The sequence below is a fragment of the Microcebus murinus genome, chromosome 4 (genome assembly GCF_040939455.1).
Source record: "Microcebus murinus isolate Inina chromosome 4, M.murinus_Inina_mat1.0, whole genome shotgun sequence".
NCBI classification, from domain to species: domain Eukaryota; kingdom Metazoa; phylum Chordata; class Mammalia; order Primates; family Cheirogaleidae; genus Microcebus; species Microcebus murinus.
The window spans coordinates 6,358,907-6,384,725 of record NC_134107.1 but is presented as its reverse complement, the minus strand read 5'-3'; the positions used below and the strand labels follow the sequence as shown (position 1 = coordinate 6,384,725).

General features: G+C 56.3%; 1 long non-coding RNA gene across 1 annotated transcript; it reads left to right on the top strand.

The window, feature by feature from the left end:
* The first annotated feature begins 17,037 nt into the window (after positions 1-17,037).
* LOC142870566 (uncharacterized) lies at positions 17,038-21,557 on the top strand. Its single transcript, XR_012918891.1, has 2 exons — positions 17,038-19,541; positions 19,886-21,557. It is a non-coding gene; the product is annotated as an uncharacterized LOC142870566 (long non-coding RNA).
* Positions 21,558-25,819: the final 4,262 nt, after the last annotated feature.

Here is a 25,819-nt window from a genome sequence, read left to right as displayed (position 1 = left end):
GACTGGTTTCCTGGAAGACAGTGTTTCTACAGCCCAGGCAGGGGTTGGGGATGGGGAGCGGCTGCAAGTACAGATGAAGCTTTGCTAGCTCTTCACTCCCTGCTGTGCCTCCTGGTCCTAACCGGCCACGGACTGGCACTGGTTTGTGGCCCAGGGGTTGGGGACCACAGCCATAGGCCACATTCCCACAAAGTACACTGGAAGCCCAACCGTGAGAAAGCAGCACTTCACCCACACCGTTGAGAACGGTCACCTGTCCACACCTGCGTGCATCTGTATGCATGTATGTACATGACATTTTGAAATAGGGATGCTGCTCAGATGTACCGCGCCGCGATAGATGAGCATTGCATAGGCAGCTCCAAGGGCAGTATGGCATGCCTGAGAATGAAGTCAAAAAAGGCAAAGTGCAGAGAAATACACACATACACACACACACCACACAATGTCCCATTTGTGTAAAAAGGAGGTACAGGCACACACATTTGTATACATTACCTCTGGAGGGTTTGATAGGAAACTGTTAACAGTGGTAACCTTTAGGGAACGAAACTTAGGACTTAGGGGTTGGGGTGGGGAGAGTCTTATTTTTATCGTATTCCCTTTTGTACTCTGAATGTATTTTACTATGTGTGTGGAGACTGTTTTACGATTTTTTTTCTCTTTTTTTAAGCACACCACTTTAGTGCACAAAGCGCGGCGTGCTCCTGAGCTCAGCAGGTGCGTTGCCGGGCTGTGGGTGCGTGGCGGGCTCTGTGAGCACGGCTCCCCATACGTGGAGCCGTGAGCCTCTGGTTCGTGTCACTCTGTGGAGTAAGGGCTGCTCCAGCACAAAGAAGTTTTTGACATGGAAAGGCAGAGCCGGAGTCAGGGCAGGCCCTGGGCGGGCTGCCGGAGAGCCCAACCACTCTGTACTAAGGGGTGCTCTCCACCCAGCTGAAGAACAGCCGGGATCTCCTGGGGAATGAAACCGTTACGTCTGTCTTGTTGCAGAACTTCAACTGGAGTGATTTAGATAGAAACGAATGTGTACAGCATGTTCTGACTGCCGTGTCTCATTAAATATTTAAGTTTTTATGTAATTTTTTTCCCGTTTTCAGGTAATCTTTTATCTTGATTAATGCAGAACGACAACCAACACTTAATGTAATTTCCAGTTGATTTGCCCAGTGTCTATATTTAAATGTTCTCTAATGCATATCCACATTTTAAATTTGCTTTCTAAAGAAACCTGTGACTTAGAGCCCTTTGTACGTTCATGTTTTATATTGCCAACACTCTGCTTTTGGGAGGGGCGGGTTATCTTCCCTTCTGAAGCAGGGCTGCTTCAGAGCTGGTCTGGCCCTGGCCCTTGTGGGGAATGACACAATGTTGACCTAGGAGGGGCCCTCGTCTCTCCCCACGAGAGCACTGCCCGCCGCGTGGGGGCCGGGAAGAGGAGGCCGGCGAGCCCACCTCTGGGCTTGTCCACCCGGGACTCGCCCACACCGGCCTCTGCGGGGGCTCCACCCTTGGCATCCCTGCCCCCCACCTGGGTGCTGGCGGAGAAGCCGGGCGGGAAGAAGCCGGCCCAGCGCCCGCCGCTACAAGAGGAAACGGAGAGAAACTGCTCCAGTCAGCCCTAGAAGCGAGGCCTGGAAAAACTCTGCAGCTGGACCTAACACAAAGGACTTTTCAGACCCTGCAAGCCAAGGTGCCCAGTGATTTTTTTTTTTTTTTTAACAGCTATTAGGGTGACAAGCCTTTCCAAAGGCCAGCAGTTGGCGAGAGTTTCCAGGAAGCTGGTCTGGCACCGGGCTGGGATTGGAGCAACTTTAACAAGTTTAAGTTCAGAAGGAAGGAGTCATCAGGAAAGGTTTTAAGGTTCAGCAAACTTTTCGAATTAGTTTGCAAAAAGTTCTGGCTTTCCCATTCAAAGGCGTGTTTCACTGTGCCTCCTTTTAAGCCAGAGCCTGTTTCAAAGGAAATGCAACTTGCACGTTTCTGATTTACTCCGCCGAGGTGTTTGTCTAACTCCCAGGGATGGGCTTTGCAAGTGCCGCCTAGCGCCGAGAGTCACGGTGGGGCCATCTTCCGCGTCGCGACAAGCAGCCGGCCACCACGCGCCTCTCTCCTCCGCCAGCCTCCGCGGTCTGGTGCTGGCGCGGGTACGCGTGCACACGCGCACACACGGACAAACACACACACACACACACACATGCACACCTTCCCCAGGCAGGAAAGCTGCTCTTTGCCAAGAGTGAATGGAATTCAGATTTCCAAAGGGTGTCCTTGGCCTCCACGGCTGCACGGCAAAGAAAGGTCCTAGTGTGCGTGCTGGGGGCTGGGGGAGAGGGGCCTCCGGCTCTGCTCACATCTCTGTGGGCCCCAAGAAAAACCCATAGCTGGCTGTGCCCTCCCCTGCCACACCCAGCCTCAGTTGCATTCCTTCCCTTCCTGAGCCCACACTGGGTGGCCCCAGCAAACCAGCCTCCACACCTCTGCCCCCACCGGCAGGGAGACCTAGCCTGGGCCCCCACGGGGCAGCCTGCAAGCAGGAACGAGCGGGCCCCATCCCAGACCCGAAGCCGCTAGAAAGCACCCCCCCCCCCGGGGCCCTCTGAGGCTCGGCACGCTCCTCTCCCTGTGGCTGCCGTCATCCATGGGGGAGACCACACGCTCAGGCCTTCCACCAACAGCCCCCGGGGCTGGGCTTCCACACCTCCTTGTTCCAGGAAGTCTCTCTTCTTCCCGTCCAGCCTTGACTTCCTGGCCTCGGGGTCTGGGATTGAAGGCCCTGCTGCGGGGCTGATGCTGTCCCTTCCCACCAGGTGTTCCCAGCATGCCAGCAAAAGGGACTGTACCTCCCTTCCCTGTCCAGGTGGGCCTCCCAAGTCCTAAGATTTGGCATCCTTGGGGGAGTGAAACATAACATGGGAAAGGCCACCGTGAGCCAGGTAAATGGGCAGGGTAGTCATCCGCAGTGGCAGGCAGGCGGGCTGGTCACACAGAGCTTCTCTTTAGCCCAGGTCACTGGGCCTCGCACCTGTGTGGCCAGGTAGGGGCTCAGCTGAGAGACCGATCTTTGCACAGGCCACGAGGGTCCACAAGCGGCCGGCGCAGGCAGGGGCACTGATAGCATTGCAGGCGCTCGGTGCTCAGAGCAGCCTGGCACCAAGTTGGAACCCTCCGGTCCTGGGGAACAAGGAGAGGGTGGACCAAACAAAGGCCAAGGGCAGCTCCACCTTTTTTTTTACTAGTGAGGCTGTTTTCACAAGCTAAGCCTGCCGGTAGCCTGGACTGTTTCTCCTGAGATTTCTTCCGGGGGCGAAGGCCGAGGAGGTTTTGCAGTCTACTTTACCCGGTCCCTGGACTCTACAGGGGACTCAGCATGTCTAGTCACAGTTGGGCTCCCGGATCCTCCTGCCATGCCAGGAATGGTTGGCACCCCTGCCCCGGCGCTGCCTGCTGGGGCCTCCTGCTGGTTACTATGAAGTCCTCCTGCAGCCCGAGGACTTCAGTGTCCCTTATGGCTAGCCCCGGACTCTGTATTTAAGTGTTTATGTCATGCCTGATTCCGCTGGCCTGTCCTTCCGGGCAGGGCCTACAGTGGACTCACTTGGGGCTCACTCTTCCCCATCACCTGGGGGAGGGCCTGCGTAGACAGGCCAAGGCCTGAGTGACGTGTGCTGCTCACCTAGCAGTCTGCTGGCCAGGGTGTGGCCCTCAGGGCAGGCCTGGGCAGACACCAGCACTGGGTTCTCACTTGGTTCAGCCCTGCGGGGGAAGACTGGCTAGGCCTGGCACAGGCAGGAGCTAGGCCCCACCGGACCGGCAAGAGAGTATGGGACTGGAGGTTAGGAGCCTGACATCTCGTCTTGGCTCTGGCCATCGGTGTCCTCTGGGCAAGGTTCTGTCATCTCTGATCTTGGGGCTCCCACTTCCCCAGCCTGCCCATCTCCTGACCTCCGCAGGGATGTCTCCCCTGTCAAAATTCAGGCAACATGGTCTGATGGTGCAGGAAACAGGCAAGGTGATGGAGAGGGGCTGGGAGCACATGCTCCTTGCACTGCCATGGCGCATGGGGAGCCCAGGGGAAGGACAGCTCAAGTGAAACCCTTCGGAGCCCCCGGGGTGGACAGTTCCCTACTCCCTGCCCCTACACTCACGCCAGCTCAAGCTCAACCAAGCTGGGAGCTGGTTTGCCCAAGCGTCACTCCGCCGAAGGTGACCCCTGCCCGGCAGCCCTGGCCCCCTGGCCCCCTGCCCCTGCACACACCTGGCTGGGTGTGGGGTTTGTTTGGTAGCTCAAAAAAAAAAAAAAAAAAAAACAAGAAAGAAATGATTCACGTGTTTCAGACTAGAAGGGTTAGGGTTAGGGTTAAAATTCCAGACATGAACCTAAAGGAAACATTGAAAATCCAGCCCACCTTCGAAAGGCTCAAGAGGGAGGATTAGGTGGTAGAAGAAAGGTCCCCGAGGGCAGAGGACAGCTGTTCAATCTGACCAGGGGGTGGGGGAGGACACGGGTCTGAGTACTGACCAGGGCAGGGCAGGGTGACAATCCCAGAACACAGTCAAGGACTTGAAGTCAAAGGTCCCAGTCTGGCCGTAGCCTACTCTCCCTGCCCCAGGTACAGAGAGCAGCTGCCTGAGTAGCAGCAGCAGGGCCCAGGGCTGGCCGCTCACAGCTGCCCACCTCCCCTCTGGGGCTGAGCCACCGTGAGGCTGCAGGGACCCGTCTGGGGGAAGGACCCTGAGTGGGAATGAGCAGGTGCATGTGCGTGTGCATGTAGCTCCGTGGTCTCCGCACAGCCCTCCTCACCTTACCTCCCGAGTACCCTCTACTGCCTTGTAAAGTCACCCTGCTGCTCTCTGCCTCCATATCCCCAGCAGGGCGCCACAGGACGCGGCTGCGGCGAGGATCACACTTTGGGTACAGTGCAATCTGTTCCTGTATGAGGGTTCAGTGCCAAAGCCTTAGAAGAAAACTCAGGGTTCAAAACAGCCTTTGAAAATCCTAAAAATAATCCCTTTCTCAGAGCTCCCACGTGAACGCCGCCTGCTAAGCTGCTCCGACGCCCGCCGAAGTGGCCGCGTGGACGCCGAGGGTTGCCGGGAGAGGCGCGCCAGGTGCTCGGTGCCACTCCGGGATACTTCCAGGGCCGTCTGGGGCCTGGTTCCCTTCAGGGGGAATCTTTGGGGCCGCACCCGCACCCGTGTGCAGAGATGACTTAAGGAGAAGATGAAAGCAGATGATGGGGCCTCGGCTAAGGGGTTGGGGACAATGGGGACGCCTGAGTCTGAAGCCAGACCTGGACTCCTGTCTACCTCTGCGTCCACCTTTTCTTTCTATTTCTCTTCTCCCTCCTCCCAAGACGGCACTCCAGGTCTCCCATGGGGCTAACCAGGCCTGACAGACTTACAGCCAGACGTCCTCCTGCTAGCCGGCCACTGCCGAGGACGGGCACTCAGGTGTGGCCCCTTGTCCGGGACACCTGCATTGTCCCTAAAGGGCCTCTACGTTTAAGGCGTAAATGACTTACACCTTTTGACTCCACCTGACCCTTCTTCTAAGACTTTGGCACTGAGCTTCATACAAGTTCAGGCTGTACTGCACTCACAGTGTAGTCCTGGCCACATCAATGTCCTGGGGAAACTGAGGCAGAGAGCAGGGGGCACTTTGCTGGGCCTGCCACTCTGCATCCAGGGAGGGCAGGCCGGCCTTGCCCAAAGCATCCAGGAGCCCCTGAGTGGCCCGTAGGCCTGTGAGGGCCCGTGTTCTCCTTGCCCGGCGGTACCAGGTCTGTGACACACGCACAGACTTGAAGAATTCTTACTGTAGAGCGTGGCCACAAAGAAGCGCCCGACTGGCGCCCAGAGCGTCCCTCTGTGGGCCGCTCCTCCCTGCTCTGTGAGCCGTAGGACCCCTCTGTCTCGCTGCTGTCCCACTGCCTGCCTGCCACTTCTGAGGCTCCAGACCCCCCTGAGACTGGGCGTCTGGGAATGAGCCCCGGCCCTGCTCTCACCTCCCAGTGGTGTTGGCGATTCTCTGTCCTTGAGGCCTCAGTTTCCCCTTCTGTGAACCCAGGGGACTGACCTCCTAGGTGCTCTCTAAGGGACCTACCAAAGACACGGGCTGCGTCGGAAGCAACAGCGGCATGTCTTTCCAATACTAACGCGAGAGACGCACACAGCACACACTCGAGTGGCTCAGCGCTGCTGGAATGTCAGCCTCCTCTAAAAGCACCTGACAGCCACCGAGTCCGAACACGGCTGTCCCAGCTGGGATTCTCTCTCCCTCGGGCACCTGCGGGTCGCCAGAGACAGAGACGAGCCCCCACGGCCCCCTGTCACGCGCGGGGCCAGGTGAAGGCAGGCCACAGGTCCCGCCCTGGTCCTCACCTGAAGGCAGGTGCTGGCCTTGGCAGGCGGGTGCGGCTGCGATGGGAACACACGACAGGTGCACACGGAGCACCCCTGATCGTCGTGGGCACGGTCCATGGGCTCCCCCCCTCCAGCCCCTGTTCAGAGCAGGACATGGATGCCGGGTTTCTACCAGCACCTCCGCGGGAGCCGGGCGGCGCGGGAGCCTCCTGCAGAGACCCGAGGCTGCGGTTGAAGGCGTCGAGGGCTGACTCTGCCTCCAGACCATCCTGGGGCTTGGCCAGGCCCCCAGGTGTATCTGGTCAAGGACAGCACCTGATGGCCGCACGTCGTGACCCCACATTTGCACCCCATGGAGACTCCTGACCTGGCTGTTTCAGAAGCTCTCAGGCCAAAGACGGGACGTCCCCACAGGCCACAAAGTGACATTTTATGCTGCCTGACATTTCCCCAAGCCACATACACGGTCAGATGTCTGCCCCGTCTCCGTGCGGCCTCACCCCAACACTGTAAGGCACCCCTCAATGTCTGTAAGAGGAAACTCAGGATCACAGAAGTTAGGTAACTGTCCCAGGGTCCTGTGGCAGGAGGAGTGACTCAAGCTGGCCGGGGTTCCTGGCAGACACCCTCTCCGGGCTCAGTGAACCCACACCAAACCATCAGCAGATAAGGAGTCGGTCCAACAAGCTGCACGCCACACTGAAAACTGCGGGACACAGGAAGAGAGATGAAGGACGAGCTAAATAAACAAAGGGGACACGGGGCCACGATTCGGACATCCACTCTCCCATGCCTGTCTAGGAGTCCGCTGCACCCCGAGGAGACTCTCTGTGGAAGCTGGTGCCTGTAGGGTGAAGCCCTATAAAGACAGCCAAGCCCGTCGTGAGGAAGGAGAGAGAGATGGCTGGAGCCAGCACGACCAGTTGCCAAGACCTGTTAGCAAACTACAGTGAGAACGAAGCGTGGCCCCGGCCATGAGAAACCGCTTGCGCCTGACCAGGGCCACCAAATGGGGTCCTGAAAGAAGGTCACATGTAGACAGCTGATGAACGGCAATGCCGATGACAGAGCGGGGTGGGGGCCTTTCCGAAAAAGGGTACTGAGTCAAACTGGATATCTGAGTGGGAGGAAGCCGTACCTTGACCTCAGGCTCACACTGGACGCAAAAATCACTGCCAGATGGAACACAGACCTACATGCAAAAGGTGAGCTCACAATGCTTTGGAACAAACCAGCATATCTTTAAGACCTTGGAGCAGTCAAAGTTTCTTAAGTAGGACACAAACAGCACTATCCAGAGAGGAAATGTTTGATTAACTGGACCACATGAAAATTAAGACCTTATGTTCTTCAAAAGACACCATCAAGAGACAAAAAAGGCAGCCTGCAAGGGGGGGGGGGCGATATTTGCAATGCGTACACATGTACACACACACACACTCTCATATGTATCTGACAGTTGCTCACATCCAGAATATATAAAGATATAAAGAACTAGAAATTGACGAAAAGGAGTCCCCCCCTCCCCAACATATATATAAAACAGGCGAAAGATGTGGGCATTTTACAGAGGGTGATAGATCTAAGTAACAGCAGGGAGAGGGGCTCAGCTTCGTGAGCCGTCTGGTTAGTGCAAATCAGTATCACAGTCTGATGCCACCAGACATTCGTCGGCATGGCTAAAGAGGAAACAACGGGAAATGCCAAGTGTTAGGACGTGGAGCAACCGGAATGCTCAGATACTGCCGGTGGGAGTGAAAACTGGGAAGACTGCTCCGGGGGAACGGGCAGTATTTACTAAAACTAAACGCATGCCCATCTAAGTGGCCCCGCCATCCCGTGCCTGGGCGTATGCTCACTAGAGACACAGGTGGATGTTCACCAAAAACACATACGCGGAGTGTGCTCTTAGAGCTAACGGTGACGGTTTCCCACACCGGAAACCGTCCGGGGGCCACAGACGGTAGGACGGACGAACGGTGCCGGCCACGCGTCCCGTGGAGTCCCGGGCGGCAGGGAGCAGGAGGGAGCCACCGCTCTGCTCAGCCCCGGGGCGGGGCTCGCGGACGGCGCACGGAGCAAAGGACGCCAAGGCGTGTGCGCGGCGGGACTCCAACTGTGTGAAGCTCAAGTACGGGCAAAGCCGGTCATTTGAAGCTAGTCTTGGGGTTACTCTCCGATGGCAGTAACGGGAAGTAAGAACCCCGGGGGCTTTGCAGGGCTTTCGTGGCTTCCTCTGGGCGCTGCTCACGTGGGTCTCCTGGGGGTGAAAACGCACCGCGCTGTGCACTTGGGATGGGTGTCCCCATCTGTGTGTGTGCTCCATCCTTCATCTAGGAGCTTAAAAACCACCGCCCGGCACCAGGGCGGCCCTCTCTCAGCCTCCCTGGAGAGACGGGCAGACCGGGTCTGCGGCAGGGTTGGGCCCTTTGCCTCAGCCCTCGCTAACCGACCGGGCCCTCTCGGGGAGTCTCCCCTACCAGCTCCAGTTGGAGCACACGGTGGGGGGCTGTCTGGGACCCCCCCAAATGCCAGAAGTGTCTCTGTGACAACAACGGCGCAGTTTGCCAAGTCACCTTGTCTTCTAGCCACCGCGGTTACATGGACGCCCTATCATGTCCTCTGACACTGCCCACCTGGCTGAGGGCCTGGGCAGCATCATGGCCCATCATGGCAAACGGAGAGGGTGGGGGGGCGGCCACGGGACCCCGGGCTGGGGGACCCGGCTGCCCCTTCCCTTGCCAAGCGGGCGAGTAAGCTTCGCTGCTCTCCTCTGGGCCGCCCACCTAGACGGCGTGGCCCCCTCCCTAGAGCCGTGGCCCCGGAGGCCCGCCGCGTCCTCCTCACGCGCGGATGGAAGAAGCGCAGCGCAGAGAGGGTGGGGGGCCTCTCTGGGGTCTGGGGGGGCTGCCGCAGCTGAGCGGCAGCGGGCTGGGAGCCAGGGCGCGGGCATCCGATTCCCAGTCCCATCCCTTTCCCACTGAGCCACTCCGCCTCGCTTTTAATTTAATTAGGGGAACATTTAATCCCCCGTGCATTTCAGAGACGGGCTGAGCCTGGCGGGGGCCGTGTGGGGCTCTGGCGGGGATCCTGTGACTCGCGCGGCCCTCCCGGGCGGGCTCCCACAGGGTTTCCTCGGCACCTCGCGTAGACAGAGGGGGTCTGGAGCTCTGCAGAAGACCGGACACCGGTCTGGAAAGACGACATGGTCTCGTCCGTTCCTGGCAAGCCCCCTTCCTCGTCCTCCCGGACACTGGTCCCAGAGTGGCCTCCCTATCCTTTCTCACCAGATTTTACGGGGTGAGAAACGAGGCGAGGGCTCGGTCACTCACAGAGGTGCAGTGCCCGGCGCCCCCGGGGCGTGTGGGAGTGGGCCACGGTGGGCTCGGGGTGTCTCCAGAACGTCGCAGGCAAAGGTGGTCCCATCAAAAGGGCTAGCCCCCTGGCCCGTGGAGCCGGATTTGGGGTCGGCCTTGTGACATCTGCCCCCATTTCCAGAAGGCACAGGCTGGCCCTGGCCTCGCTGACAAATGCAGAATTCAGGAGACATTAGCAGTGATGTGGATGAAAGCCAGGCCACAGCGGCCTCGCTGGAAAAGAGCAGCCCGAACGTCTTGGCGTGAGATTCTGCAGGGTCCAGGAGAAAGTTGAAGACATGGAAATTCTAATTAATGCACACGGGGCTGGTTTTACTCAAGGATTTGCAAAGCTGTCATGTCGCAAGAGGCCAGGCAAGCACATGCTGACCAGGGAGGTGCTCACGGTCACCTGGCGGGGGTCTCTGCAGCTTTCTCTGTGCCTCTTCCCCACTCCCTGTGTCCATGCAGCCTTGGGGTCCTTGGTCCTCCCCCCATGCCCATCTCAGTGGACAGGTTGCCCCCTGAATGTTCCCTTGCAGAGTGGGACTGGGGAGGAGGTCTAGGAAACACGAGCTGGGCCCTGCCAGTCCAAGATGGCGGGCCCTTCAGGGAAACTGCACAGCTGGGCTGGGCAGCGCCGTGGGCTGTTGGGTTCGTGGTGGCCCCGACCTCTTGGGCTGCCTGTCTTGGGTGTCGGCTTGTTAACCGACAGGCCAGATGTGTAGATTCCAGGCCAGTCCTGGCCAGCTTGGCAGCCAGGGTGGGAGATGAGCCATTCACGAAAAGGGCTACAGCCCGCCAAGGCTGTTGGGAGAAGCCCACCCAGGCCACACCCTGCATGTGACCCCCGAGCTCAGAGCTGCAGATCCTCACACCCCCGGCCCTGTGTCTCAGGGTCCCCAGAAGGCACCTGCAGCCCTTGCGTCATTCAGGCAGGGCTGAAGGGGTGCTCTGTGCATGGGGTGGGGGGTGGCAGTCCTGGGGCTCCTCAGTGCCTGGGTCTTCAGGGGTTCTGGGGAAGGAGAGGCTGAGGGGGGCTTCACATATGCTGCTTCCTCCTGAACTTCAGGGCTCAGGGGAGCTGGCACTCAGGGCTTTGGGAGCCAAAGGAGGTCATATCTACCCGGCCTCAGAGTGTCCTGGGGGGCCTTGCTGAGGCAGGGACAACTGAGCAGACGTTAGAAAGATGAATGGGAATCTGATGGCTACAGATGAGTGACAAGGGCACTGCAGATGGCAGGATACCGCATGCAAGGCTCAAGGGCACACACACAGGCATCGTAGCCCTCCCTCCCACTGTCCTGCCAGCGGCCCCCGGGTGGGCGGAGAAGAGCAAGTGGGGCAGGATCCTGGGAACTCATCCTGGCCCTTGTTGGGGTATAGGGCTCCCCTGTCCTCATGGAGGTCCCCTACACACTGTCCGGGAAGGCCTGTGGACTGCACTTCACCCTGGCCTCTCAGAAGCCCTACAGCAAGGTCCTGGGTGGAAGCCGCAGGCTTCGGAAGCCTGAGACCCTGTTGGACCTGGGGAGACGGCTTCTGCCCGAACCGTGCGCGTGAGGCTGAGACTCAGCCCACGCAGGGCGGGGCACCCCTGGGTTTCACGGGCAGCACCTGGGCTTGCCTACCAGCTGGGGAGACAGCAAAGCCACTCTGTCCCCCAGCACCCAGCCCTGCTTGCCAACGATTCCCTGGAGCTTGCACGGGGCCCGCTTGCTGACTCCTTCCCACCCCCGGCCCCACCGCTGGCCGGCAGACCCCGGAAAGAGGAGCTTCATCCAGCCCGAGGGACCTTCCCGTAATCAAGGCTGCAGTGACCTCACCTCCCTGGGGCCCTGTGGGCGGGGAAAGCTTGAGATGGAAACAAAATGTGTCTTTATTTATGCTTTTAATTTGAATTCTGGAACCGGCCCAGCATGGTAATACACTTAACATCAGTAAAATGCTGCAGCAAAATGGATCTGTTTTTCGGTAACCACCTCCCTCCCCACACACCCCGTCCCCGAGAGACCCCCACACTCATCCCTGTCCCGAGGGCACGCACCCCTCTTCTCAGCGAGGGGTGCACGGGCTGGGCTGCCCACGGGGGCTTAGCTCCATCCCCAAGCAGCTGCAGCCGAGTTCAATTACAGGCATCAATCACCGGGCGAGCTGTGCGGGAGGCAGGGGAATGCGGCCCTGATGCGGGCAGGAGGACCTGGCCTGCCCGCCCCCCCTGCAGCCAGGCAGCCTGGCCCCGAGTAGACACGGTACCCAGCGCTGCCTGCCTGCTCCCCGACGGGGTGGGGCCTCTGCCCAGCCTTTTGTCCCGGGGCACCTGGGTTCCTCGCCCCGACACTTAATCCCTGCATCCCACCCTCTCCTCTGGGCCTCCCTGGAGAGACGGCACCCCAACTCCTAGGGATGGATGTAGGCGCACAGATACCCCTGTGCCCCGGCCCAGACTCCGCCCTGACCAGACCACGACGCCTCAAGGCAGCCCCTTTGCTGAAACCTCATTCTCCCCTTCCCCGGCCCCCCACCTCAGGCCCTCCGCCCAAGCACCGAGCCTGGGACCCTGCCCACTGTGCCAGGCTGGCTCACATCCAGCTGCAGCCTTTGGAAGGTCCTGTCCTTGGGAAAGAGCTTGCCAGGTTCCAGGGCAGGGAACTGGCTGGGTGGTGACTGGGGTGTCTGCCCTGCTTGGGCCCAGAGAGCACTGGAGGAGCCACCCTGACCCCGGCGGCCCATGGGAGTGCCAGCCTGAGAAGGCCCCTGGCGGCTTCCTGGATGGTGACACGCCAGGCCCAGGGTAGGGCTGGCAGCGGCCTTAGGTTCAGGTATCTCAGGCTCCGCCATCTTGGAGGGGGACAAGAAATGGCTTACTGAGCAGATGAGCAGGTCACCCCCAGGGCAGGTGGGCAGCCTGGCTACAGGGAGCCTGTCACGTGCTGATGACAGCACGGGCAGCCCTGGGGTGATGACGAGGCAGCTGAGGCTTGGCCATCGTGCACACCTATGTCCAGTCTTTCACCAGCTTCACCTGGGCCTACCTGTAGCGGCTTCTCGGGACCCAGAAGCAAGGGGGTGGGAGGTGGGCCTGACTGCCCAGCTGGATGGACGGTGGGCGGGTGACAGCCCCGTCCTCCCGGGCTGTGACTGTGTACATATCTGTAGGCTGGTCCATGGCCGAGAGAATGAAGGAGAAGAGCTCCAACAGGAGGAAAGAGTAGCCAAGAGGACAAGAAGGGACAGGCCGAGTGGCCCAGTGAGGCCTGGGTGGCATCTGGGCCCAAACCCTGGGGCATTCCTGGGTTCCCAGTGTACTCCTGGCTGTCTTCTGAGCAGGTACGGCCACCCATGCTGCGTGTGACACCAGTCACAAAACTCCATTTGACACTTTTGGGTCTCTCACACCCAGACTTGGTGCAAGGCCTGGCCACAGTGTACGCCGTCGTTCTGCCTTCTGGCCCCTGTTCTCGCCCAGCCTGTCTGGCGGCCACCCTGTTGGTACCTCGGCTCCTGCCTGTTGACCTAGCCGGCCTGTCGGACGGTCTTCAGCAAGGATTCGACGCTCCAAGCCCTCGGCCCAGGGCGTCCATGAGGAGTTAGTTGTCCCTGCTCCCCAGTGACCTGCTGGCTCTCCTGGAGCCCGTTAGCACTCCCTTTCCACGCCGTGCTAGCCACGGGGTGTTGCCAACCTCCCCGAGAACCTGGGGGCCTGGAGAGACACTGAGCAGGTCCTATCTGATCATCATTACACCTTAAGACAGCCTGTCCTGTCCCCTTCCCTGGGGGTGGCCTCATTCTGGCCTGACCTTGCTAGCCCTCTGGTTATAGGAGCGGCCCCTGGCACTGTGGGTCCCAGTTGCCTTAGTCACCTGCGAGGCCACGCCCACACCTGGCGGGCAGCAAAGGCAGGAGGCGCAGGTGCCCCACAAAGACAAAGGCGCGCGCGGTTCAGGACACCCCCCCCAACCCGCAGACGGTCTGAAGAGCGAAACGTTGTTTAGAGAAAAGTCGGTAAGAGACGCAGAGAGTCCCAGCAGGCGCCCCTCAGAAGGGCTGAGACTGTTGCTCACACGACCTGGCACCTCTCAAGGGGGGGTCCCCGACGAGACAGTGGCCGGAATGGGCCCCTGTGCCTCCCTGGCCCTCGCGCACGGCTGCTACCGCCGGGCGCCCCGGCCGGGGCACTGAGTCACACGTCACGGGAATCACGCCATGGCCGGGCACCGGGATTGGCCTGGAGAAGCCGTGACGGCGGGGGTGGACGGGCATGTGTCCCAGGCCAGCTGCGCCTCAGGAAGGCCCACTGGAAGGCGTGGAAAATCAGCTATTTCCTCCACCTGAAGGAGCCCCTGGGGACAGCCGCGGCAACTGGCAAATCGCACCCAGCATCTGCCCTGTCTTTGGCCCGGGTTCCGTGGGGAAATGCCGCAAGACAAAGTCGCCTCTTTTCTGGGGGGTGGGGCGGGGAGGGGGACAGGGGAGAGAAAAACAGTCTTCTCAGATGCTCGAACCATGAAAACAAGTGGAAAATGATCTGTCTGGTTTTCCATAAGTCAAAACAGGAGGATCATGTTCCCACACTCGGTGGGAAGCACCCCTGCTCTCCTCGGCTGCTCCGCCGGGGCCAGCCCCCGCGGCCTGCCACGCCGGGGTCCTGAGGGCGGGCGCGGGTCCAGGCGCTGGGCAAGCGGGCAGTGCCCCCGGCCAGAGCACGGGCCTCCTCCGGCGCCCAGGTGGCTTCTCTGAGCCTGTGCCCGTGGGGCGCAGCTCCACGGTACTCACTGTGAGACATGGGTGATGGGTGCCAACAGCGTCTCCCCTTCCAGGTCCAGGTCCTCGGTGAAGCTGTTGGTTCTCATGAAGTGGGGCGTGGTCACTTCCAGCAGCGTGGGGCTCTTCCTCACTGCAGGGAAAGTCGGGGGACAGCACGTTAGGTCTCCCACTCCAGCCTGCCACTGCTGCGGGACACACTCGCGACACGCTCCCAGGGCCAGGGGAGGAGTGGGGACCGAGCCTAGAAGCTCCCACCCTGACGGGCTTATAGTTGGGTGGAATGGGTGGGTTTTTAAGGTGGTCCCCAAGTATCTGAGGCCTCGGCGTCTGAAGAAGGGAGAGGCCCGTGAATGCCCCTCAGATTGGCACCTGCCTGGGGCGGAGCTCAGGTGCCCGGGACTCGCCCCACCTCAAGCTCTGGGCCTCTCCCCTGTGTCGCACCTGACACATTTGGGTCAAGACTGAAACGGAAGTGATAAGCACAGGTAGGAGATACCGACTGCCACACCGTGCTAGCACACTCACACAGTGACCGAGCAACGGGCCAGGAAGGACTGGGCGGTGGGTGGCGGCAGCCCTGCCCATGAGGAGCTGCAAGCCCAGGAGGGCGGGGCAGGCACAGAGCACCTCACTCAACACGGGGTGCCTCATCAACACCTGCGGCCCGAAGGAAGCACAGGAACCACCCGGCAGCTGGCTTCACATGCGTGTTCCTGGGCCCGCCCCTCCGTGGTTCTGACACAGGAGCTGAAGGGCCTGACCTGTGTCCATCTCCACTCCACCCGTTCCCTCAGTGCTTGCTCTGGTCTTAATTTTTTCTTCATTTAACGTTTTTGTAGCAAAAAGATTTAAGCACTAATTGCAGGCAGAATAATTCGAAGATTTGCAGTGGCTGAGTGACCCATCAAAGTCCTCCGTGCGGACCGCCAGCTGGGTCCCTAGCCCCCGCCGCCTCTGCTCGTCCTAGCGGCAGATGCTAGGTGCGGCGACTGTATACACGCGGGGCAGCTCGCATCGCTTGGTTCCTGTCTTTCTGCAACACGCTCACCTAACTTTTCCCCAGGTATACACGCCTGGCTCTAATTCTCATTTCAGTAACAGCATAATAGTCCGTAGGTTAGACTGGCCGAAATTAGTTCCATCTATTTTGTGTTTCATGGACATGCGGTCTCTTTCACTTTGAGCCACTTCTTCAGGCAATGATGCAACGCCCACCTTTATTCTTAACAGCCGACGTGTCGGAGCAGGGTGCATGGATGGATGCATCTATTGGTAATTCTAATGGACGTTGCTGGATTGCTTTTTCCCAAGAAGTCATAGCAATTCAGACTCCCTCAGCTTCCCCACATCCGTGCCTGGAAGGACTGTCAGCACCCTTAGCAGGGCCCGCCAAGTGTGGATAAAAACCAAGGCCCTGCGGTCATTTCCATCTGTGCTGGCACCTTGTATGCACTTGGTGTCTATCTGCGTTTCCTCTTGTAGAATTGCCTATTCATATTCTTCGCTCATTTTTGCTTAATCACTTTGTAGGAATTTTTTTTTTTTTATAGGTTAGAGATATTACTTTGTTTCATGGGACACAAGTATCTTCCCCAGTCTACCTTTGGTTTTTTTTTTTTTTTTTTTGAGACAGAGTCTTGCTTTGTTGTCCAGGCTAGAGTGAGTGCCGTGGCATCAGCCTAGCTCACAGCAACCTCAAACTCCTGGGCTCGAGCGATCCTTCTGCCTCAGCCTCCCGAGTAGCTGGGACTACAGGCATGCGCCACCATGCCCGGCTAATTTTTTATATACATATCAGTTGGCCAATTAATTTATTTCTATTTATAGTAGAGACGGGGTCTCGCTCTTGCTCAGGCTGGTTTTGAACTCCTGACCTTGAGCAATCCGCCCGCCTCGGCCTCCCAGAGAGCTAGGATTACAGGCGTGAGCCACCGCGCCCGGCCTACCTTTGTTTTTTTTAACTTTAATGGTGAATTAATTAATTAGAGACAGGGTCTTACTCTGTTACCCAGGCTGGAGTGCCGGGGTGTGTTCATAGCTCACTGTAACCTCTAACTCCTGGGCTCCAGTGATCCTCCTACCTGAGCCTCCCAAGTAGCTAGTACTACAGGCATGCACCACCATGCCTGAATGTTTTTTAAACATTATTTTTTGTAGAGATGGGGTCTCACACTACGTGGCCTAGGCTGGTCTTAAACTTCTGGCCTCAAGGGAGCCTCCTGCCTCAGACTCCTAAGGTGCTGGGATTACAAGCATGAGCAACTGTGTATGGTCTTAATTATTATTTTTTAAAATCATAGAAAATATTTTACGTTTTTAAAGTGATATACCTTGCTTTATGAGAAAGGTTTTCCCACACCAAAGTATTAATAATACAATACTCTCCTAAATTTATTCCTAACATAAATATACGGATGTGTTGTGTGTATACATGTGTGTGCAAATTTTAATCCATTTAGCATCTATGCCTAATGTTGGAAATGATCAACAACTAGAAAATGAAAACTTAAAAGGTATTATATACTTTAGAAAACTAAAGTAAAACATAAAACTATAAATTTTCTTGAAGAAAACATAGGAGAAAATCTCTAGGACCTTGGATTTGGCAGTGAATTTTGAAATACAACACCAAAAGCTCAACCCATAAGAGAAAAAGAATCAACAAATTGGATTTCATTACAATTAAGAGCTTTTGCTATTAATGGAATGAAAAGACAAGCCACAGACTTGGAGAAAATATCTGCACGTCACCTGTCCTGTCAAGGATTTGTACCCAAGATATATAAAGAAAGCTTACAACTTGACAACGATAAAGCAAACACTCCAATGTAAAAAACAGCTTAAAAATAAGCGAGTGAGACTCTGTCTCAAAAAAAAAAAATAAAAATAAGCGCATGAAAAGATACTCAATCAACATCAATGGTCATTATGGAAATGCAAATTAAAACCACAATGAGATACCACTACAGCATTATTAGAGTGGCTATAATTAAAAAGAAAAAAAACCAAAACCTAACAATACCAAGCCATGTTGAGGATGTGGAGCAACTGGAACTCCCACATGTTGCTGGGGGAAATGAAAAACGGCACAGAGACTTTGGAAAACAGTTTGGCAATTTCTTACGAAGTTATACAAACACAAACCATGTGACATGGTTGTATGTCAGCCCCCTTTCTCACATATGTACCCAAGTGAATTGAATATTTATGTTCACCAAGCCCTGTATATAAATACACAGAGCAACTTTACTTACAATTGTCAAATACTGGGACCAACCAAGATGTCCCACAGCAGGTGAATGGATGAATAAAACATGGTACATCCATGCAATGGAATATCACCCAGCAACAAAAAGAAATAAACTAATGATTTCATGCAACAGCATGAATGAATCTCAAGCGCTTTTTGCTGAACAATAAAAGAAGTTAGATGCAAAAGGCTACATGTTGTAAGATTCCATTTATAGGACATTCTAGAAAAAAAAAAATCACAGGGATGCGAAACAGATCGATGGCTGCCAGTGGTTACGGGAGGAGGAGTATTTGACTTCAGAAGGCTCATCCCGGGGCATTTTTAGGGGAATGGAACTTCTCTGTATGATACCGTGTGACATATGACTCCAGGAATTCGTTAAAGCCCGCAGAAGTATGAATCTCCAAGAGTGAGTTGCGCTGTGTGCAAATTAACAGAAATCAACCAGGATGTTTGAGTACCCTTGGATGGAAAGCAAGCCGGTGATAAGTGAGTTCTAAGTGTGTTACAAATGTATGACATATCACTGAAAAAAGAGGTGAAGAAGGGGCTGGCCTGTGTTGCTTTGAGAAACAATGTTTTGACTGGACACTGGATGGTTAAAGACAAAACAACGCATAAACACTATATTCTCGTGGGCAAGTTTGTTTCACTACATGTACAATAGGGTTATACAATTCAGCCAGTCAACTGTAAGTAATGGCAGCAAGGCTTCTCACTGTCAGAGAAAAGGTTACAAGCAAGCGTGTGTGGTGCCTGTGGGTATGAACTCATGGCTAGTTTAGTGCAGATCCAGATAAACACGGAAGTGTAGACCACGTGTGCACGCTCAGGCTATGCACATACTACATGTATCTTCAAGCTCCGTCTGATGAGAGGAGATAGAAGTAGTGACATCCCGGTAACTGTGAGGATGTATACCTCATGCCCAGACCCTGGTTTCTAAATACCATTCATTCTCCAATGAAAGGATCCAGGGCTCTCTGGATAAATGGGTGATTCTAGGGCCGGGGCAGGGAAAATACAAGAGGAGCCTGAAGTATTGCTGTCTAATGCTAGAAGAGATGAGCGTGCTAAAAAAATAAATAAATGAATAGAATAAGGGCACATCAAAAGGACCCACGAGCCAACCAATGGCCAGAGCTAGAATAGTTTGAGCAGCAAAACAAATGATGATAGTATTGGATAACTCAATAAATAAGTACTTCTGAGTCCATACTGATAAGATTAAATAAATAATTGGAGGAGAGCGCTGGATCTTCCTTACAGAAGAATTCCAAGTAATAAATACGGAAGGAATGAGGAGAATAGAAACACGCCACGGTCATTGCTGACCCACGGACGAACGCTCAAATCAGCAGGTGAAACTTTAAGGAGAAACTTCAAAGGGTTTCCTTCAAAATCATGTTTTAATTGCTGTGGTGGCTTTAACGTATGTTCACAGATTCTTTGATACGCGCCCTGCAGGAGGTAGGGCTGAGCTCCCCTCCCCCGAGTTTGGGCTGTATCTGGCGACTTGTTTCTAAGGACTAGACTGTGGAAGGGGAAAGACAGTGACTCAGTTACAGCGGAGGGACTTGGCCACCACCACCTTCACCACGGGATTCAAGGTTAACGCCATCAGTGATAAGTCACGCTGCTGTCACGTTCCACCGGTAGGATACGATGAGAAAAGCACCCTGTCTTGGTGGCGTCCTTCCCCCAGGGCTATACCCCTAGTCTAACTTTGAGAAAACACCAGACAGACCCGAACAGTGAAGGAGGCTGACACCTGACCAGTATTTTTCAAAAGTGTCAAGGTTGGCCGGGCGTGGTGGCTCACGCCTGTAATCCTAGCACTTTGGGAGGCCGAGGCGGGCGGATTGCTCAAGGTCAGGAGTTCAAAACCAGCCTGAGCGAGACCCCGTCTCTACCAAAAATAGAAATAAATTAATTGACCAACTAAAAATATATATACAAAAAATTAGCCGGGCATGGTGGTGCATGCCTGTAGTCCCAGCTACTCGGGAGGCTGAGGCAGGAGGATCGCTGAGCCCCGGAGATTGAGGTTGCTGTGAGCCAGGCTGACGCCACGGCACTCACTCTAGCCTGGGCAACAAAGTGAGACTCTGTCTCAAAAAAAAAAAAAAAAAAAAGTGTCAAGGTAATGAAAAACAAGAATGAAAAGTTGTCACAGATCAGAGGAGACTCGGGAGGGAGACCTGAAGAATAAACATAATAATGGATCCTGGATGGAACTCTGGAACAGAAAGAGGATATTAATAGTTAAACTGGGGAAATTCAAATAAATTGACTGTAGCTTAAGAGTGTTGTGCCGATGTTAGCTTCTTGGCTCTGGTCAATGCACGGTGGTACGTAAGATGCTAACATCAGGTGAAGCTGGTGACAGAGATGTGGGGACTCTACTGTTTGTGCCTCTCTTCTGTAAATTAAAAATTTTGAAATAAGAAGTGACAGCTTGCACACAGTAGTACAAAAGGATCTTAATTAAAGATACGCAAGAACTCTGTGGAGACGGGTGTAAAACTGGAATGATGAGAGACAGCGAGGACGACGCAAATGGAGAAGGTGCCTTCATTCCATTGACTAGAAGACTCGATACTGGAAAGACTCTCTCCAAATCTTAGTCAGTCTCTCCAAGTCTTAATGAAACTCCCAGGGTTTGTGTGTGAGAACCTTGGCAAGTTGATTCTAAAAGTGATCTGGAAGTACAAATAAACAGCCAAGAGTTGGCAGTGTCCCTGAAGAAGAGCCAGGTGGAAGAACTTGCTGCACCAACATCAGCTCTTCTTCCGAGGCAGCGTCCATGGAGACGGCGAGGGGCCGGCGAGGGAGGCAGCTGGGCCGGGGGACAGGACCCAGCGCCGGGAAACAGCCCCACGGACAAGTGGGCGGACACTTGCTGTAGATCTGGGCTGCACGTCCTGGGAAGACGATGGACTTCTCTCAGTAAAACGTTCGGGGGCAATTGGATATCCACATGGGAAAAACATTTAATGTTTGATGGACCCTTAATCACCTCACATCATACGCCAGAAATTCATTCTTGGCATTCCAGGGGATTGAAGACCTAATTATGAAAAGCAAAACTATTAGGATGCCCTCATAGCATTTAGAAGACTATCTTAATGACCTTGGGGTTAGGAAGGATTGTTTTTGTTTGTTTTGTTTTGTTTTTTGGTTTAAGAAGCAATAACCATGAAGGAAAAGGCTGATAGTTTGACTACATTCTACTTAAGATCTAATCATCAAAATACACCTTCAGGAGTGAAAAGGCAACCACGGAAGAATGGTGCCCGCAAAATACAAAGAACTCCTACGAATCAACAGGAAAGGCACAAAGGACCTAATAGAAAACGGGCAGCAGACAAACCAACACACCACGAGAGAGGAATCTAACAGGCGGACGCACGTGTGGAAAGGTGCTGGGCCCGACCGGCAATCAGGGAAATGTAAATAAACTCGGGGGCTCACAGCCCGGCCCGTGGGGCGAGCGGCAGACTTCCAGCAGGAAACCGTACAGACATTACTTAGTCCCGGCCGGGAGAAGGCTCTGCGTGGAGGGCTCTGTGCCCGTGACATCCTCCGAGAGACCAGGGAAGGACCGGTAAGCCTGGAAGAATGTGCTCGCACTCGGAGGCCCACAGGTCTGGGGCCTGGCAGGAGCCCCCATTTTAGCGATTCGGGGCGGAGAGATTCAAGTGCCCTGGGTTGTATTATACAGTTGTCAAGTGACAGAGCTAAAACTTCATCCAGGACTCTAATGTTCTTACAAAAAGAAAAAAAAAAAAAGGGAAGAAGGAAAAGAACACAAATACATACTTGAACGTCTACATCACTCGTACAACAGGGAGTGAGCAGCAGAGCGGTGGCGGGAACGTGGGGCTGCTTCCCAGACACCTGGGATGACAAGTGCCACCTCCAAAGCCCGAGGGCCAAGGGTGAGCCACCGGACCCCTGAGGAAGACCCAGCCCTGGCGTTTTAGGAAATTAAAATGTGCACATCAGTTGGCCGTGCCCGGAGCGGGCGGGGCCTGCACCTGCCGGAGAGGAATGTGTGCTCGGTGGCTTAATCCTGGGAACAGCACGCGGGGCCCCAGAGCAAGGGGCGAAGAGAGGGGCTCGGCGAGGCTGTTTTTCCAAGCGAAAAGAAAAGGCTACTTTCTGCTCCACTCGTGTGCTGGGGACGGTGGGGCGAGGCGGTGGCCAGGGCTGCCTCCTCTTCCCTGTTCCCACCCCTGGTCACGGCCAGGTCCAACGTCTATGGGAGAACGGGAGGGGGGGACCTGGGGGCCGGGGTGGAGACTCAGCTCTCCCTGGACAGTGGTGTTGCCCATTTCCCGTCAGGCCTGGGAGGCAAATGCTGTGTTACCGCCTCTGCCTCCAAGGCAGGTATTGCAGAGCCTGAGCTCGCAGCGGCAGGGAAGGCTGAGCTCATGGTGGACTCGATGGGGCAGCTCATCCGGACACTCAGGCCCTGCACAGGACATCAGAGCGACGCCAGGTGCCTTCCGCTGAGCTGTCCAGAGCGCCTGGCCCCGGGGACAGAGAGCATAGCATCCTGGGGACAATGAAGTCACACTTTCCTGATACAGTCCCAGTTTTCGATGCTTTAATTCCTTGGCTGCCTTTGCTTCGTCAACGCCAGAATGGGGCCTGAGTTTTCAGAGCAGAACAAAACAATTTTGTTTTCTAGGAAAATGGGAGGACTGGGATGGCAAAGGCAGCCTCGGGCGTGGCGACTACCCCAGCTGGGCCGTTGCCTGCCAAGTCTCTCCCTCTCCCAGGAGAGCAGGAACAAAACCCAGCACGGCACCTTCCTTTCCGGCTGGTGGTCCTGCTGAACAGGGGGGTTTGGACTCTATTTAGAAAGAAATACAGGCGCACAGAAAAAAGACTGGAAGGAAACAGATACAGATGTTAACCGTGTTGGTCTCTGGGCGTAAGGGACTTCAGGAGATTTCCGTTTCCTTCCTTATCGTGTCTGTATTTTCTGTTTTGAACGATACGTTCCACAAGTCACGAAAGAGTGCCTTGTGGAAGTCCCGTGTCTGTGCCTTGCTGTCCGGCCCGCACGCCCGCCCGTCTCTCCCTGGCGTCAGCGGAACGCGCCCCTCTCTCCGGCCTGCTGCTGCCACGTGGCGGCACAGGCTCTCCCCTGCCACGACGGCCTTCAAGGCTTTCTGTTCTCAGATGCTCCTGGGCTGGCCTCCACTGCCTTCTCGTCAAGCCTCCAGCCTCCCCCTGCCCGGACGAGCTCAGCATTCAAGTACCAAGCCCAGCTCGCAGCGAGGCCCGGCGCGCCCCTGCCGCCGCCCCCGCCTTGGAGAGTCTCACCGGCGTCCCGGCCCTTCCCAGAAACTTCACCCGGCTGTTCACCCCCTGCCCTTCCCTCCCGGCTGATTAAAATCCTGCCTAATCTCCCAGGTGTAACCCAAGCCCTCTCCCCCTACAGACTCTCCAAGGCCCCCCCCCCCAGGTCATCCCCTCCCCGGCCGGCTGCGGGGCTTACGTGTGCGCGGCCCCCAGCACGGGAACCTCGCCCCCCGCCGCCCCCACCTGCCAGGGCCTGGCACCGCCGAGATTCCCGGGCCGGCCCATCCCACAGGGACAAACACAGGCTGCCTGTCCTTCCCAGGCAGAAGCCCCTTTCCCGGCCCCTTCCAGAAACCGCCCCCCTCGGTGGACTCTCCAAAGCCCCGTGGATCCGGCACCGTGACGGAGGAGCCGTCCCCGGGGCACCCGGACAGCTGCGGCCAGACCTTGCGTGACATCGCTGAGCCGCGGCCCCACGGCCTGTGCCAGCTGCCCATGCCCGGCTCGCAGAGCCCGCGCCAGGGTGACCCCGCCGCCACCTGTGCCTCCACTCAGAGGCGAGAAGTGGGGGACACGGGCGGAAAGTGGAAAAGCCATTCCCACAGCAGCTGCCAGGAACAAGACGAGGAGCGGAGCGAAAACGTGGATCCGCAGCTGGCACCCAGTTCCGCTTAGGAAAATACCTTGCTTGAGCGGACACCTGTTGTTTTCCCCTGCCTAGCAGCCAGGCCTGGCTTCTGGGAACGGCTTCTCGAATCTTCTTTAGGGGGCTCCTCTCTTCCCAGTGCTACTATGCGGGGTTCAGGCACCCACTGGTGAGCCCCAGGGGGGTCCCCACGGCCCAGACCTTGGCCACCAGAGGCACAGTTGCAGGTCCAAGCATGGCTCACAACCCAGCTGGGGGCCAGTGAGAACCTGGCCTCGGTTTCTGGCAGGAATCGTGGGGATAGATTACGGCCTCTTTCTGCCGAGCTCGCTGAGCGGGCAAATGTAGGCTGGTGCCCATCTTGCCCCCGCTGGAAAGCAGCTGCCTGAGGACACGGCCCTCCCGTGGGACCTGCGGATGGAGGAGAGCGAGGGAAAGGGAGAGCAAAAGGGAGGGGAAGGGCAGAAGGGGGGAAACACAGAAGAGGAGAGCGAGGGTGAGCAAGATCATCTCGGTCCCAGGGCCCAGCTGTGTCGGAAACAGCTGGGTCCAGCTGTTTGAGCCAAAAAATGTCCCTTTTGTGCTCAGGCTAGTTTGAGTTAGGGTTCCATTATTTGTTACCAAGAGAGTTCTCAGGAATGTGTGTGACAAATTTGGGGGTGAGGTGTGAGCCCAAGGAGATTGGGGGGGGTAGTCAAGATCACAAAAGGACAAAACCGCCCCGCACTGCCCTCGGTAGGTTTTGCAGGGCAGGGCAGGGGGAAGAAGGCGGGCGGGAAGGAAGCTGGCCCGAGGCCCCGACCCCAGCCCTGCAGTAGTGTGGGGAGCACAAAGAAAGGGCTCCCCAAGGCAGACCCTTGACGCTCCACTGCTGTGGTGTAGGACGGCGTCTCCCCAAACCTTCAGCGAGCCCCTCCGCTCACCCTGGTGCGAGACGACGATCAGAGCAAATTATGGAACGTGTCAGGTCTCGCGGGAGTGTAGGACAGATCCGACCTGAGCACCACGGGGACGTGACAGAGTCGGAGATGGTCCCTACTCCACGGAGGACGAGGGCCTTCCACGACCCCAGAGTGTAGGGTGGTGAGGACCCCTCCCCACCACCCCGGGACCCTCCCTATCCAAACTGGGACGCTGCAGGCCTCAGCGGCGTGGCTCTCAGAGTGAACGGAAATGGCTCTGCGGGCCCAAGGGTGGGGTCTGAATAGCCGGGGTGCTGAGGACAGGCAGCAGCAGAGCCAGGACAAGGTCAGCCCCGAGTGAGCCCAGGAAACGGGACTCGAGCAGCACAGCCGCCCACGCAACTCGGCCGACCCACCCGGGTCTCCGTGCTGCAGGAAGTCACTGTCCAGGTCTCCCAAGGCACATTTTCAGGGGAAGGTTCCAGGCAGCAAGAGCAGCCCCAGGAAACTTTAATATACAATGGAATCTGGGTTAAGCACTATCTTCTCCAAGAGTTGAGCTCACAGGACATTCCCCAGAAACCTCTGGAGAGGTGGGGAGGAAAGCTTCTGGAGGTCTTTGGATGAAGAAAACAAAAAAGTGGCCTTGATTTTCAAGGCGAAATTACACAGGAAGAAAAAAATGTTTTTAATCTAATTAAGAGCGATCTTTTCACCTTCATCACAACATCACGGAAATGTGCCAGTTCTTAACTTCACACAATAATCAAAGCAATTAGTGAGGGAGAAGCCTTGGAAACCGGTGCAGATGTTCTCAGAATGTTTAATGGGGAAATGAGTTGCAGGCCTCGTTCTCAGCATCCGGCTCCAGGCCCTGGCTACCAAATCCAGACATCTGCTGGGCCCCACCCCCAGGCCCCGAGGGCGCGGGCTTGAGAAACACAGGTCCCTTCCCAGGCCGCCTCCCAGCCAGGCCAGATCTGGGGCCCAGAGGCTCCCCATAGCTCCTCAAGCTGGAGCCTGGACACAGTCAGCCTCTCCAAGAGCTGGGGGGAGGCTTAACGTCAAAATTATGTTAACAACTGATGTCAAAAGTAATCAGCACAGCTTGGCTCCCCCACCTCTGCTGGCTGCAGGAGACCGTGAGTGGGAGGAGGGCACGGGGCCCCGGAGAGACCTCGCTCAGCTACGACCCACTCAGCCCGAACAACGT